Source organism: Anser brachyrhynchus (assembly GCF_964034855.1).
Source record: "Anser brachyrhynchus genome assembly, chromosome: 2".
In the NCBI taxonomy this organism is placed as follows: domain Eukaryota; kingdom Metazoa; phylum Chordata; class Aves; order Anseriformes; family Anatidae; genus Anser; species Anser brachyrhynchus.
In genome coordinates this window covers 73870953-73888721 of record NC_137695.1, presented here as the reverse complement: position 1 = coordinate 73888721, position 17769 = coordinate 73870953, and positions in this window count along the sequence as shown.

Sequence of the window (17769 nt, the reverse complement as noted above, 5' to 3'; positions counted from 1 at the left end):
CATCCTAGTGGAGAAAAACTTGAACTTGAGCCAGCAATGTGCCTCTGCAGCAAAGAAAGTCAACAGCAACCTGGGCTGCATTAGCAAACCTATGGCCATCAGGTAGAGGGAGGTGATCCTTCCCCCATGCTCAGCTTTGATGAGACCTCATCTGGAGTACAGGGTACAGTTTTTGGCTCCCCAGTATATGAAGGTCATTGATGTCCTCAAGTGAGCCCAGTTAGGACGTTCAGAGACTGAAGCACATGACATGCAAATAAAGGCTTAGAGAATTGGGTTGGTTCAGCCTTTAAAAAGAAAAGACTAACAGGCTGTCTACAGTCACTTCATGTGCAGGCTGTAGAGAAAAACAAGTCAGACTCATCTTGGACAAGAGGAAACAGCTGGAACTTGGTGAAGTTTGGTTAGATACGATTTTTTTTTGCTTTACTCTGAGGGTGGTCAAACATTGAACTAGATACTAAGGAAGTCTGAGGAATCTAATTGCTGTCCATAGAAATATTCAGCCCCAATCAGCTTGCTCTAACTGGTCCTGTTTTGAGCAGAAGGTTAGATTAGATGGCCTAAAAGGGTTTTTTTCAATCTATTTTTTTTCTGTTTCTACATACATGGTCATGAATAAGAACGTGGGAGGAAAATGTTCCCAGATATTGAAAAATCCTGATCCAGATCACATCAGATCAAGAATCTAATTTCTAAATTGATTTTGATTTCAGGAAAGAGCTGACTTTGTTTATCAGTGTATTAGTCATTATCTTATATTCTATTATGCCATATGAGATACTAAATGAAAACTGAGTCACACTAGTAATAATCAGGGATAGTTCCAGTACACTTGATTGCTTTGAATTGCTCAGTATCTGGAAAACAAAATATGAGGCAGTCATTTTCCTATATTAGTTTCAAAAAAGGCACTAAGCTATAAAAAAGAATAAAAATAATAAAATCTATTTTCATGAAATCATGAAAAATTAGAACAGAAAGAAACATGAAAAAATATATTCATAGTGCTGGAAACACATTTGGAGCTGAGGAATACTGTAAGCATTTAAGACCTACTGATTTTGTCTTATGGATTAAATGTAAGATAAAATTCCAATACATTCTGTGAAGGGAAAACTTCTATGAGATTTCTCAATATCTGATAGCACTAACACCATATACCAAGCTTGTAAAGAGTAAAATAAGTTCATGTGGAAGGAATGGCAGGGAAGAATATATAAATGCCTAAACAATTAGTACCTAAATTGGCAAAATAGCATGTATTATTACTTTCAAAAATTACTTTTTTAATATGTGCATTAATAACAGTGGTTATATGGTTTATACATGGAAACAAGTTAATTTCATTACTGAAGTTAAGTTTATCCTTTTGGTTATACTAGCCTGTGTTTTATGGGTCTGATACGACACTTCATGGAAGGAAGGTTGTTTAAACCTAGTTCTAAAAACAGTTGTGGACACACTGCAAAAACTCTTACAGGAAAAGAGAATAGGCACAGGCTGTCCCATTATTTTAAGGAAAAAAAAAAAAAGAAAAAAAAGAGAGGCAGGCACCAGCAGGTAGAATCAGGCTTGACAAGCAGTGTGTCTGGTAGAGGGAAGTACTATAGAAAAAAGTATATGTATATATATATATATATAATTTTTTTTTTGAAACAAGAGGAAAACAGAGAGGTATCACTTTTGCTCTATTTTCAAGGGAAAGCAGCCATGTTCTGTTGTTTGCTGAGTATAAACCAGGATTTACAAAATGTAAGGACTGTGACACTAAAGCAGATCATGTCCCCATTATTCTGCTCCCCAAAGAGGCCACTAGGGAGAGAACCAACATTACTTACCCTAGGAAACCTGGACAGTCTGTTGATAGAAGTGCTGCACTGAAAAAGGTAGTGAAGAATAATTCCTGATTCATACACTGGCTGAATACCTGCCATTAATTGTGAAATATGGTTTGTTCAACTCAACACTTTTATACCAGTGCTACTACTGTAATGAGTTCCCAATAAAATCAGTTAAAGCTGATAACATTAACTTAGCATTAACAATAGTACTGATTAAACTATGTTATAAGCATGCTAACAGGTAGAAAGATACATTCATATATCACAGTCTTCAACAATTTTAGAAAAAAAAATATTTCAGATAAAAAAATAAATCTCACTTTTCTTTGAAAGGTGAGGTTGATTTAGATATGATCTGTACTCTGAGACATTTCAGCCAGCATACAAGGATAGCAACTACCAATGGATCTTACTCAAAATTGTCAGCATCCATTTTCAGGGTTTTGCACTGAGAACTTCAGGAAGAACTATATGAAGACACAATCTCAGACTATAATATCTTTTCAAGCAAATTACAAGCAATCCCTTTGACAGGTTCATTATAAGCCTTTTTGTACTTTGGATTTATTAACTTTTTTACTCATACTGTGAAAATTATATGAGAAAAAGGAAGAAAATGTAAGACTGGGAGAATTCTATTACAAAAAGGAAGAAAATGTAAGACTGGGAGAATTCTATTACATACCTAACAAACAAATGGCTCAATTTTTAGAAATAGATCTTGATTTGGGTGTTCTGACCTCCAGTAAAGGAGCTTCTGCTTATTTTTTGCAAGAATTTATTATTATTATTATTATTATTATTATTATTATGGTAAAGAGATAAAAGACAGAAATGCGTCATGATTTCTGTGTAATGAAAGGTGATTTGAAAAAAAAAAAGGGGGGGATTTGAAGTAATGGGGCTTTGAAACTTCTGGGTGTATTACTTGAAAAATATCCAGCTATTGCAAAGACCTAGGAAAAGTGATGTCTTCATCTCTTCCAGTGATCTATTACTACTTTGTGGCTTGTGGCATTGACCATGTGTAGGATTCTTTTGTGAGTATGCTCATATGATATTCAAAACAGTCCAAGTTCAACCTGGGAAAACAAGTCAGTGTCCACTGCTAATGATAAACTACATTTTACAGTTCATAACGTATAGGTTATCTGGATGCACAGACTAAAATTTACGGAGATATTGTGTTGGAATTTCTAACAGAAGAAGTCTGTAGCTCTATCATTTCCTTTCTCCTTCCTTGATCAATAAATGAGCACCAGCAATTATCAGTAAGGTTTTAGAAAACTTCCCTTCTCTCTGACTGCGTCATATAACATTTATTTTATAAAGCTCATTTATTCTGAAGAAACAACAGCAGAACAGAGCAAAGCATGTACATCAATAACTTCATCTAACCTGCTGGTATCTTTATTTTCAGTAAGCGTGTCTAGTTCTACCAGATATCTGAGTGTTCAAAAATACCAAGGATTAATTGAAAAAAATGAATATTACTTATTTTACTTCAACTACTTTCTCCATGTATTATATTACTGAGTTGTTTTACTTTTTAATGTGCACATATACATTCATATACATGTATGTATACATAAATGCATCTGTGGTTGGTAGGGGGAGTCTTATTGACTAGCCCACAGTTTGTTTTGTCTGCCTTTCTATTTTTTACTCAATTTTATGCCCTTAATCTCAACGATACTACTGGAAGGCAACATTTGTAATATAGCTGGAAGAAGGAGTTTCAATTACATGTTCATAAATGAGTCCTAAAGGAAATAAATACTGTTATAAATGCACAGATTGACATCTGGAATGAAATATATTTGTGCAGGGAGTGTCTGGTATTGATCAAGAGAAAAAAAAAGAGATTCAATCTATTAGTAAAAGCTTTTCACAGTAATGATTCGGAATAAAGATACTACACATCAAAATGCAAATTAAAGAACCTAAGACAAGGACTTCTTAGTGCCTGAACAAATGAGATGTTTTTATTACTGTTGTTTTGTACTATTAGCACTTATGTGCTAATTGCTTGATTTTTTCCCCCACTTTTCTTTATGCAAATAGGTAAAAATCTCATTTTCTGTATGAGGGCAACAACTGAAATTTAAACTCTGAAAAATACAGTAGCTGTACACTGCTGTATCCTTTGTTTAAATAATTAATCTTAATGGATTTATTTCTGATAGTTATTTGATATACAACAATTTTAAAAATGCTTGTCAGGAATTTAAGAATGAGGATCCAGTGTGCTAAGGAATATGTAGAGGAAAAAGTCACATTCTGTATCAGAAAGACTCTGATACAGGCAACTGAGGGCTTAGGAGTAATACTTATTGTTAAAAGAATCACACAAATTACCACAGAAATTTAAATATAATAAACGCACAAGACATATGGGTAGGATATTAAACAGACACTTCTGAAATCAGTGTAACATATACTGATACTGCAGAACTTTGGAGGAATGACATGAGCTGAATTTTAAGGCAAAATCTGAGGAAAACAATGTTGTTTCTTTGCAGTATTTGTTGTGCATTCCTGAATATTAGCAGCAAAAGTGAGGAAAATTTGAAGTTGATAACACTTTACTCATCAGTAGTAAGATCATGGATAAAGTGGAAGGGAAGTTTTCAGAAGTTATCGTGCATTAGTATTTCAATAAAATATCACCTATGGAATGGCCACAGGAATTTTTTTGTGTAACTATAAGGCTGCAATATTTAAGAGATTTGAAGTTTCATTTTAGATTTTAGTGCAAGGTGAAAAATGTGTGCCCATTTTGCACAAGACTTAAATGCTAACTGCATTTGCATGATCTCTAGAAATAAAGAATTATTTTTAGTTATTAGTATCCTTTTTGTTCTTACCTGAAGTCTACACATGGATAGTAGACTTTAATGTTAATTTTATAATTTTTATTACCTTAAAAATATATATGTTCTTCATAATTATTTTTTTTAGCATGTTGATAAGGTGCTTGAACGTAGCTAGGTGCTTTTGTGCACTGAGCATTGCTGAGATCATCCAATAGACCTGGTGCATCCTCTCTTGCTGATCATAAAAAGCATAAAATGTGGTGAATTGTTATGGTAATATTTTCTAATGAGACTGAAATATTATCATCTCCAGCAGAATATTAAAACAATACATATTGTAGTGGATACTAACACAATTCATATTTTATTATTTTTGTTTGTTTGTTTTTGTTTTGTTTTTTCCCTAAAGTGGATAAGTTAAGATTTTCAAGAATATGACTCTTGAAGATGTGTGATGCAATTCAATCTGTATTTATCACCTCCCTACATTGAAGCATAGGAAATAAACAGAAGGAAAATTATACACCTGATTCTCCAAATGTTTTGATGGTAAGCCTTAGATCTTTCTTCTGCATGTTCCCAGCTTTCCTATGACAGCAGGCAGTGCTTGAACATACAAACCAGTAAACTAAAAAGGAAGTCAAATCTTTCTCTGTAGTAATTTCTGTACTTTTATCAGAGAATCAGAGTATTTGCAAAATTCAAGCTTATTGACTGGCTGTCAGATAGTCTTAAATCTACTATTTAAATGTCATAGAAAGAAATATATAATAAATATATATCTTGGTCCTCTGGACAAAGTTTCCTAAAAAATCTGGTAAATTATTAACTGACCTATGCCTACCGAAAATTCTTACTGGGTGCTTTGTATTTACCATTCAAATATATGCTTTTGAGCCTACATTTTATTTTCTATAGCATTCTTTTTTATTTCTATAGACAACAAAAATAAAATTTTATTAACTATATTTGTAAGGAAACACTAAATCACATTGTGCTCATGTGTTGGATTTCAATGTGTGACTGTAGTCATTTAACTTACTGCAGTTTTGTATGTATTATAAATCAAGGTAAGTCATGCCCAGCTATAGTCTACAGCCACTGCAGCATCAGCTTTCAGAAAGAAGAAAGCAAAACCACAGCTAAATCAAATAAATGTAGCTTGCCACAGAATCATGCACGTCATAAAGCTAGGTATAAATGCAAGCAGTCAACTCCTCTTGCCACCGAGAAAAGCCACAAACAAAACAAACAAACAAACAAACAAGCAAACAAACAAAACAGGAGTTCAAGGAAGTTTGGTTAGCAGATAAAAATTATGCTTTCAGGAGCTGCTGAAAATCGAAGTCTACACAGCTGATACTTTCTTAAGCTATTCAGAACCCAAGCTGTGTGTAAACACTGAGAAAATTGGTATTCACAAAAGCCATAGCCTGTTGCAGAAATGTGCCACATCCCCATATTCATGATGCCAGAAGGCCCGGGGCCTGTGCCATGCACTACCCCATCCTAACTAGGCACCACAGCAGGACTGGGCTGAGGCTGCCAGCAGGCACCGGGTGTGAGGGGCTGGGAGAGGCCAGGGCCAAGGGGCAACCCCATATCCCACCCCTGGCCCTTGGTTGCCCAGAGGCAGTATTTCCAAAGGTTTTACAGACCTGGTCCTAACCTGTGCCTACCTCCATCCACCCCACCAAAGAAAAAAGATCACAGACTTATTTTCAGGGTACTTGCTTAAGATATAGGTAGATCCGGAATTAAATCACTGTGGGTCACGAATTGCAAGGGAGGGCTCACAGTTACTCACCAGGTCTCCCTGTGTCCCTGCAACTGCCTGCTGGAAAAAATACAGAACTTTGCATGGCACAAAGAGGAAAGGGGAGAACGTAGTGAGAGAAGAAGCTGTGCTGATTAAACAGTAAAAAAGGCGTCAAGAAGTAACCCAAGAGTCCAGAAAGAAATTGTGGGTATCGGTGATCCCAATTAAACAGAAAGGCTGGGCTGCTGCAGGAGCTGTAGAGGGAGAGACTGGACAGGCAGTTGGCCTCACTGAAGATCCAGTTGTCATCTCTGAGAGGGCTCTTGAGTGCCTGGCACAGCTGGCGAGGCTGCTGCATCCTGGCCTCATCTCTGAACAGCTCCATCGGCTGCCTTCCAGCCGTGCGAGGAATGTCTTGCGGGCCTGCAGCTGTCTGCACAGGCCTACATTCCCTTCCCGTCCTGCTGAGGCTGACGAAGATCTTGAGCAGGGTTTGTGCGCACAGCACAATTTCACATGCGTGAATTACCTCTTTAATACACTGACTACAGCTGCAGTCAACAGGAAAAGAAGGCAACTGAGAGAGCAAGGTAACCATAAAATTTGAATGAGGCTCCAGGAAAGCTAAGTGAGCCACAGCTGTCATTTTCAACTGTTCTGTCAGTCTGGAAGGGGCCTTATATTTTTCTTAACCTATTTTGTAAGACCAGGCTTTGCAACTCTGAAACAAGACAATTGCTATCACAGACTATTGACTGTTAAATTGACTGTCCTCCATTAAGGGCTCTGAAGTAATTTACTGTGGCTGTCTACAATGCCCTCTGTTAATCAGACATATTTCCACCTGAATTTCTGGAAACCTTGCATGTGTTAAACTTTACACATTGCTTTTCTCATGGTCCATGCTCTTATTTATTTTTAGCTTATTAGTTTTAAAAGCAAATGGTATGAATAAGTATATAAATAGTTGAGATAAATTTCCAAAGTCAGACATGGCAGTATGGTCAATAGCTTTTCAAGTCCTGTCTGCTTGGTGGTGAGATATTGAGGTTAGAATCTTTATTACATGGAAGGCATGTACGTACAGGAGCCTATGTGTGATATATATTCAACAGAAAAGAATGGAATAATGTAGAAAGCACACGTTTAAAGTTCAGATTTAAACTTATGTAAAAATATTTAAACTTGCCCATGGGTAAGATTTTCATGTTATATCTTGAAAAAAATAAAGATCTAAGTACTGCGTATCTCTTAACATTTGCTGCAGAAATGGAACTTTCCTCAGAACAGTCATGCTGCTTACTTCTTATTAAATATACATATTAAGGAATATGTTTTAATAATCCTTTTATCTGGGAGTTTCAGAAAGCTGTTCTAAGTTATCTGGCAATATTCTTCACTTTCAAGTTCTGCGAAGAACAAACATTCAGTAGCTTTTGACATAAAACACCATGTGGCCTGTGTTGTCAAACTGCTCTTTGTGGAGAAATTATTTTCTGAAACTAACAGGTTGAGTGTTGTGGATTGTTCTAGTGATGCTCACTGCTGTCAAAAAGTACAATAATAACATTCTAAACTTAGCATTTCAATTGTAACTGACTGCCAAAAGAACCCCATGATCTAGCCCAATTTTGCCTTGCTTTCTGCATAATTTTTCTTTATTCTTATTTTTGGGTTTCTTCTATAGGGAGTTCTGCCATTCAAAACTGACTAGAGCCAGTGGATGAAATTCAAATTCACTTTAAAATTAATATAATATGGATGAATCCTAGGCTATGAAAAGTTAACATAAAGTATTATCAGAACTGATGAGTAGTGTAATATTTGACACACAAAAATTACCAACCCCCCACTGTCTTTCATACCTTTCTAAAGAAATCTTTTTTTTTTTTTTTTTCTCCCTTCAAGCTACCTCTTCTACTTCGCATATGCTTTATGCTTTAGCTATTTCAGACCATATCTTACTATAGAGGCCATTCTATCATACAAAATGATTTGCAAATAAACTATTTCTAACACTGTTTAACATTTGCCATTGCAAGTGAATTAGGTGATTTTTAGACAAACCCTTCTTTTGAAAAATGGTAATGATCTGACACATTTCACAGCATCCTCCAAGGAGGATTACTTATGTGAGGGAGATTCGGACTGCTCCTTTTTGCATTAGCTTTTAACATTTCTGTTATTATTCTTTTCATTATTATTATTTATTTTTGATATCAGCAATATATTTTGCAGCAGTGCAGACTCTTAGAAGTGTGACTTCCATGTTCTGTACTGCACCCAAAAGAGAAGTATAAAAACTTTGATTCATCCTGAATCAATGTTAGTAAAACAGGTTTGAGAACCAGATGTGAGCTATCAGTGCTTTAAAGGGAAGGTAGTGGTGGTCTCATGCTTCTTACAAACCTTGGAATGTAAACAGTGAAAATTTCTACACATGACACTAAGGTAGGAAGATACAAACCTTGAATATTGTATGTCAGCTTGTATTTCAGAAACAGAATAGACATCCAGATAAACAATGTGTGTACAGTTTACCTTCAAATATGTATATGTATATATACATATACACATATACATACACATACATGTATATGTATATATGTATATGTATATATTGTACCTTTAATCTTTTCCCCTACATCTTAGCATCTTAGGGGTGGTTTGAACTAGAAAAACTAGAAGAATATATATTAGGAAAACAATCTTGAAATGTAACACAGAACAAACACCAGAAATGTATTACATCACTCCTTTATTCTGTCATCATTTTTTTGACTTTTTTTTTTCACAATTATTAGTATGTTAGCTATATATAGTCAAGTGGATAAGAAGCTGACACATTGTTGGAAGTTACTGTTGCTTGGAGAAGGGAGAAACTCCCATGTCTTTCACTTTCAAATTATTAACCCAAAGAAATTTCTTTAAAGAAATGTGAAAAACACTTCTGTTCACACAATGTGGGTTAAAAATAATGAAAAACAATATAGTACGTTTTGTATATGTCTTCATTTTGAATGTTGGGTGATGATTAATTTTCTTTTTATCTGTTTAGGATTACTTAATAAAAAAATGTGTCTGGCAAGTTCATGATGGTAAGAACTAGTGTTAACTGATTATATATGGCACAGTGCTGAATTAATATAACTTTTTAAACAGTACAATAATTCCTCTAATAGACAATCCCTGCCGCCTTTTTGTCAGGAAAGGGCATGGCTAGATACGAAAGACTATTTATTTTTAATAGTTAAGGTGGACGTATTGGTCCTATTAAAATTCATCTTCACTGTCGTTGTAAAGTTGTATCTTTAATAAGCACTACTATATAATATTAGAGAAAATTCCAGATTAAAATGTGGGGTGATACCTTTAAGATTGGATCTCTCTTTTCTTAATGAAACCTACATCTGATATAGCAGTGTACATTCCCTTCAGATTCTTTGAAGATAAAAATAATCAAATACAGGACAAGATAGGTTTTATAATTATAGAATTTGATGCCCAGCGGTATAAAGTGCAGATTTGGAGTTTCTTTTACATCTCAGATTACTGATATTATTGGAAATAGCTGTTGTAGATTAAGAAGTTATAGAAGAGTAGATACTGATTTAATTTAATAATAACAGAAAAGACCTTGTAATGTGTCAGAATATAAAACATTAAAGTTCTGTTAAAAGTATCAATTTTCTTCAAATAAAAATTTCAAATAATTTTCCTCTCAGCAGAAATGTGAATGCTGACACTTAAAAAACAAAACAAACCAAACAAAAACAAAACAAAACAAAAAAAATGAGGTTGCTCTATTCAGTTTTACAAAGCAAATATTAATGAATGTGTTTGATGGCATACTTGAGGTCTATTGTAATGCAAACTGCTTAAGAAAATGTGTGATTGCTGTGTACTTTTTGCAGCTAGTATGCCAACAAAAATGAGAAGTTTCTTTTCTGTAGGGGGTACTCTCAGGAGAACAAATTTTAAATCAGTACTATAAGTTAGGAACATTACCTGTCAACTAGTAAAAAGAACATTGAAGATAAAATAATTATTTGTATCTGCATCATCATCTGATGATCTTGGTATGTCAGAGTATATTTTATGTAGTAGAAGGTAACAAATTTAAATTTTTTTAAATGAACAGATTTGATTTTTATAATTCTCATTAACTATCCTTCTCTAGCTGTTGAATAGTAACATAGGAAAAGAAAGGAGAGGGTAAAGGCAAATGAAATCCTGTTAAAATGCAAATAATATGAATTTCTAGGTAATAAAGCATGCATTAAACTTGTAACACCAATGACCATAGTAGTAAAAAGTATATGGCATATATTATGTACCTCTATCTCCTCTTTCTGCTCACTTAGATGAAAGTCTTGAGATAATTATAGAGCCTTTGTATTCTTTTTGCTACAAAATGATTAAGAGCTTTAAAACCCCATTTTCTTAACTGCATTTGTTGTTTTCTTTCTCTCCTTCTCTATAAGATATATATATGATATGAATATTTTGTATATATAAATAAATATATATTACATAGAAAATATAAACATCTTATATATATATATATAAAGATTTCAATACTGCAAGTAACATTCTAAGGAGTTTACTCTGTTTTGTATCAAATAAATAAAGTTGAATCAAGGATTCAAACTTATTTTGCAATGTTAGCAATCTTTGATTAAATCTCTCTTTTCTACATAATTTCAGCAGAAGTGTTTAATAAAACAAACAGAAACAACAACAACAAAAGAAAAACAATAAAAAACAACCCACAAAACCATAAAGCTTAAAAAGGATAAAAAGTATGGGAGGACTTTTTTGTTTTTTGTTTTTTTTTGTTATCCTAGCATCACTTCTGAAACAAAACTCATCAATATAGCATGTATTTTCAATTTCACATTTTAAAAATAAGATTCTCCAGGTGAAGCAAGGAAATGATGAGCAAATAGTAAAACTTTCAAGAAAACCTGTTAATGGCTATGCAAACAGAAAATAATTGTCACCTTGGGCATCACTATATCCTATTGCAAAAGTCCAGGAAAGTCTGCATACAGGTTAGGTCTTTGAAACAAAATAGCAATCCAGCACCTACTGTGAGCATCTGGCCTTTCCTAGATAGGGGGTATGACCAGAGTTCCTCAGAAATTTGTCTCAGCTACTTATAAACAAGAAAAGTTTCCATCCCCTAATGGGCTATATTATTATGTGCTGTGAGGATGTGCTGAGCTACTGTGGAGACTGAAGGAGATTTTGAAAGTTATTTTGTAGAAACTAGAAAAATAAATTCAGTTTAGGACAAAAATGTGGTTGAGAAATTCAGACAGAAACCCTGAGGAGTGGAGCAGGGAATCTCAAAGAGTTGCTTGCTCCATCTGTCAGGTTGCTCCTACCTGAAACTTAAATATAAAATTTGATGGCAACCTCTATATTTAATTTTATTGATTTGCTTCTGGAAGTAGGACAGTCAAAAACCATTTAGAAAATGAGTACTTAGGGCAGGTGTTTATGGTGTCAACAGGGAGAGGAAAATATTAATTAGAAAATACTAATCAAGACTAAACCCGGTAAGAGGTGTTAAATCCTCTGGCTACAGTTATCACAGCTCTTTCCATTAATCTTTACACTAGAAGTACTGAAGGTTAAATGTGAAGGGTGAAATATAGAACTTCAAGGAGAACCAGGGGAAAAAGAAGACATTTACTTCCTAACATTTCACTAGACTATACAGCACAAAGAGGAACTGACTGAATTTCTGCAAAATATTCTCAAGTTACAGGGTGGTGGGATTAAAACTGGTAAAATATTTCATTTTGTTTACATTGTGAGTTCTTTAAAAGGTGCTTTTCCTTTTCAAATGTTCTTTTCCTTCTCAAATATTCATTTCCCCTTTCCTTTCCTTGCCTTGCCTTGCCTTGCCTTGCCTTGCCTTGCCTTGCCTTGCCTTGCCTTGCCTTTCCCTTCCTTGCTTTGCCTTGCCTTGCCTTGCCCTGCCCTGCCCTGCCCTGCCCTGCCCTGCCTCGCCTCGCCTCGCCTCGCCCTTGCCTGCCTTGCCTTGCCTTGGGGACAATCACTTCCCTAGTCCTGCTGGCCATGCTATTTCTGATGCAGGCCAGGAAGCCGTTGGTCTTCTTGGCCACCCAGGCACATTGCTGTTTGATTCAAGGCTGTTGACCAGCAGCCTCAGGTCCTTTTCTGCCAGGCTTTCCAGCCAATGGAATGTCCAGATCCATAATGTCTCTTCTGTTTTAGCTCATAAAGCACTATGATCATAATAGTGATGATCAAAATGATCATAATGATTCATAATAGAAAAGCTGTTGACAGATGTAACTACCTTACAGGAAGTATGCAGAAATGCAAAAGGTTCTGTCTAGCTTTCTTCTGTGACATTAAAACTTAACAAAACCTGGTGCTTTGTGTTAACAGTTAGGACTAGAAAATCATTGTTCTGAGGTTCTTCCTTTTCTCTTGAAAATAGGTTAAATAAAAAAATAAATTTCTGAAAGTGTTGTGGAGACTTGATCATGTTATTTTGGTAGGATACTGAGTGAACCAAGGCAAAAACTAAGGTTGTTGAGAAAATTCTCAATTGACACCTGATGCTTTCCATAGTCTCTAATTTTATTTTTTATTTTTTCCCTACTTTTCTGTTGTGTGAATTATCTGTATTTCCAGTGTCTCAGAGGCAAAAGTGAAAAGTACATTTTGGTATGAAGGTGGGTAGTACATATCGATGTGAAATATGAGATTGAAAACATTTCATATATTTCCATATCAAATACATTTGTTCCATTGTAAGCAGAGATAAAATTTAGCATTGACACTTGGATTTGGATAATGTTTAGTCATCTGATTTTAGCTTACACCCTTAATTTAAAGCACAAAAAAAAAAAAAAAAGAAAAAGAAAAAGAAAAAGAAAAAGATTTGCATTGAGAAATTTGAATTCAACCTCAAGCTAAAATTCTGAGCATTTGGATGTAGTGTCCTGCATTTGTGCTTTTTTTAGTTCTGAATGATATATTACTTTAATAATAATTGTGACAGTAAATCTGATAAGCGGATGCCATCACATCTTAGACACTTTGAAATGAAAAGGTAAGAAAAATGACACATCTATAATCTTGATTTGTTTGCATATTTTGTAATTTACCCGGTTTTAACTGATTGCAGTTCATTGATGACTGCTGATAAAGAATTACAGTAGAAGGTCCCAGCTCTGGTTATATTTGAAATAAAGAGATGTAGTATTTACTGGAGCTATGAATATGGATGATGCTGAAGCTGGATTTTCTATTTGAAATTAGAAATTAATTATAATACTCTGGCTAATCTTACAATGACATCTATTTCTGTATGCAAACATCAATGGAATATCAGAATTTCTGCAAAACTGCAGGCCCTTTCTGATTAAGTGAAAGCACAGAGAACCATAGAACTGGAAGCCATTCTGGAAGTGATTGAAAGGATTTTCTTGTATGCCAGAAGGGATTTAGACTGGTACCAGAAGTGGGATATCATGCTTTGTGGGTATATTGAATAAAGATTGCTGTGTTATTTCTGGGAAGTCAATTATAAAGACCTTTCCTTCTACAGGGAGTTAGGGAGTCCTGAGTATTCACTTCTGCTTTAAGGGAAGTCTTCTAAATGTTGATTACAAAGGCCTTTTGTGAAAACGTGAACAGAGACGGAATGCATAGCTAAATGTGACGTCAACGGTTTCAAGGCAGTTGACATGATGATTGCTCCTTAGCTTCTTTTGACTCAGCCAGACCTGAAACAAGAATATCCTTTTCCTGTATACTCGAAATTGCCAGGTGGCTCTCCAGTAAGTACTGTTTCAGGCTTATCCTCAGCACCTGATACAAGGTTTTTGTCTGTAGAGGAATACTGTAGAAGTTTGGCTTCGTGACTTAGTCTTACTCTAGTGGCTGTGATCTCCCACTTTCTGTTTAAGATTGGTTCTGAATGATCTCCATTTCCTACATCTCAGAAGGTGTTTTTTCTTCATTCAGACACTTGTCTTCCTATGAAGAAACATCTCTGTGATTCTTCTCAAGCTTGTTAACCATTTTTGGTGAGACACAGGGTAGAGATCGCGTTTATTCCTCTTTTTATTAAGGGTTTCCTCCCAGCCATGAAAATCCAATAGCTATCACTAATCTGTCATACCTTTTTATTCTCTTTAGCCACAATCTGGGGACACCTCTTGCATGCAAAACAGCTGGAACACAGCAGAAGTTGGCTTGAACTGGAATGTCATGGCTCTGAGGGCACTGCCAGCCTTGCTTATCCCTTCCCCCGCTGCGTTCCCCCACCATGCCCAGCTCCAGGTGTCAAGGTAGCCCAGGGGCTGCCAGCTCCTGCCCCAGTGAGGCTGCATCAGGGCCGGGCCTGGCCTTGGTCCCAGGGAGGTGCCTGGTGCCCTGCGCCTAGTGGACTGCTGGACGGGCCCTGCCTGCTGGGCCCTGCCTGGCCCACCTGGGTTTGCCGCATGCTTCCAGTGTATAGACAGTAAGCAAAAATAGAAAGGATGTTCTTGAGAGGCTTTGCTGATTAGGGTTATTTGGAAATATATAGAATGAAATGCTGTACCTCAAAGACAAAGCATTTTTTGTATGAACAGAGATAATAGTCATATACTCTGTAATGTGGTGAACTCTTAGAATGAAAATTTCAAAATTTCATGCAGCAAACAATGAGAATATTTTAGCGTAGGATGTCTTAGAAAGTATTTGTAAACTTAGCCTGACTGAATTCAAACCACATGCTTTGAGATGTTTGTGAGGCCAAACTTGAATCAAGTGGCAGAAATGCTTCTGCTAATGTTAAAAGAACATTAATTTAATGATTCATCAACAGAATAAGGTGTCAAAAAAATGGTGCTTTTTTTCTGATGATGCAATTGCTTTCTCTTTTGTTTCATGTTCATTCCAAGTCAAAGAAGTTGTGAATATAAAACACTGCTGGGGTTTTGCTTTCCTGGTTTGTTTGTTTTTAGGAATAGAATATTATGGTACTGTTTTTTCTTTTTCTTTTTCTTTTTCTTTTTCTTTTTCTTTTTCTTTTTCTTTTTCTTTTCTTTTTCTTTTTCTTTTTCTTTTTCTTTTTCTTTCTTTTCTTTTTCTTTTTCTTTTTCTTTTTCTTTTTCTTTTTCTTTTTCTTTTTCTTTTTCTTTTTCTTTTTCTTTTTCTTTTTCTTTTTCTTTTTCTTTTTCTTTTCTTTTTCTTTTCTTTTTCTTTTTCTTTTTCTTTTTCTTTTTCTTTTCTTTTCCTTTTCCTCTTCCTCTTCCTCTTCCTCTTCCTCTTCCTCTTCCTCCTCCTCCTCCTCCTCCTCCTCCTCCTCCTCCTCCTCCTCCTCCTCCTCCTCCTCCTCCTTCTCCTTCTCCTTCTCTTCTCTTTCTCTTTCTCTTTCTCTTTCTCTTTCTCTTTCTCTTTCTCTTTCTCTTTCTCTTTCTCTTTCTCTTTCTCTTTCTTTCTCTTTCTCTTTCTCTTTCTCTTTCTCTTTCTCTTTCTCTTTCTCTTTCTCTTTCTCTTTCTCTTTCTCTTTCTCTTTCTTTCCCTTTCCCTTTCCCTTTCCCTTTCCCTTTCCCTTTCCCTTTCCTTTCCCTTTTTTCCTTCCTTTTTTTCATTTAATTTGTATTTTTTTTCCCTGTGGAACAACAACAACAACAAAAAAGTATCTATTTTAGCTGTTTAAGAGGGAATAATGCAGTAAAGAAATAAGCTATAACAGTTGTTTTTATTTAATAGCATTCTAGTCTAAAAAGTTTGTGAACAAGTAGCTTTCTTGATTTCCCTGCTGTTCTTCTCTGTGCTTTTCTACAGTTGTCATTGTGCATTACATAAATGCCTCATGAGCATGCTCTTACCAGTTGACCCATTACTGCACTCCTTATAGGCCTGTTCATACTATGTGGTGTAGATGAACACAACCTTTTTAGAATAGTTAATAGGTGATTATTGTTTAGATTCAGCAGAAAGTTCACTCAGTTTTCTGGTAAATAGCCACATGTTTATCAGTTTCTGGTCCTGTGAAGTCAATCTATGTTGGAAACAGCAGGTGCATTTTGTTTTGTTAAACTCCATAGGTGCAAGAGTACATTGGACTTGACAACGAGCAGAAGAATGAGAACATTCACAGTTCGGACACCATTGATTAACTGATCCATCTCCAGCAGCTGTGAAGTAGGAGCTGTGATAAGTCTGCCAATGCTGAACAATTTCACAAGGAAGAAACAAATATTCCACATTGCAAGGGTATTCAAATGCTAATTTTTCCAATAATGAGTCTGACAGTAACACTAGTACCCATGAAGGTTTGCAGTTCTTTATTTCCTCAAGGTTAGAATAGCACTTCAGATTTGCAGTTGAAATACTTTTTTAAAAAAAAAAATCCTGTACAAATGATTTTATATAATAACTGTCATAGATGACTCTAAATCAAACAGGTAAACATTGCAGCTCTACAGAATTCAAACCTATTTCACTTGCTTATATGATTGCTTATGTACTTGTACAAGGAAAACAACAGATAGGTCTAGTGACTTGTCCATCAGTTATGATACAAATAATTAGTTCCATGATTTCTAATGTGTATATAGTAGTCAACAGGTAAGGGGAGAGGCAGTCCAGTTAATGAAGCCCAGAACTGAAAAAGTTTTGAATTGCTAAAATTATTTTCAGTGGAAATGAAAGATTTAGAAGTAAAATGGAAGTTTCTACTTAATATTTATACAATATAGGTGTCAAGATAGACTATTTGTGGTTTAAGTCACTCAGTCATCAGATGAATGGTAATTGCTTGCTATTTTTATGTGGTGAGAAAGATATATTAAGGTACTGAGTGGGTATTCACAATCTCAGTTCTGCTCTGCTTTTGCCATAAATTTTCCATATTATTTTTATACCCATTTATGGTACAGCTTACAAAGCACTGTCTACCTGTCTCAGGTGTTTTGAGAGGATAAATGCATGAGTGTGTGAGTCATCAGGGTACTCTGTTGGTAAGACAGAGAGTAACTATGAAGATAAAATGGATATGCTTTTCCTTCTTGTACACAGAGCTTGCCTTTATTTCCTCCTGAATTAATCTTTTCTTAGTCAGTCTTATCTTTACTTCTCTACATTGATCTTTCCTCTTCCTCTGCACAATCTCCCTTTAGGACTCCACAATACCAGCAAATCAGTTAAAATATTCCTGCCTTTATTCTTATTGAATAATTGAAGAGCAAACTGTTTTAGTGAGACATAAGTGTATTTTGAGAACAAACTATGAAAGTAAATGTTTTTGTAATTTCACCTTTCCTTTCTGATAATATTTTGCATAAGTCTAGTATAAGAAAACAGCAAG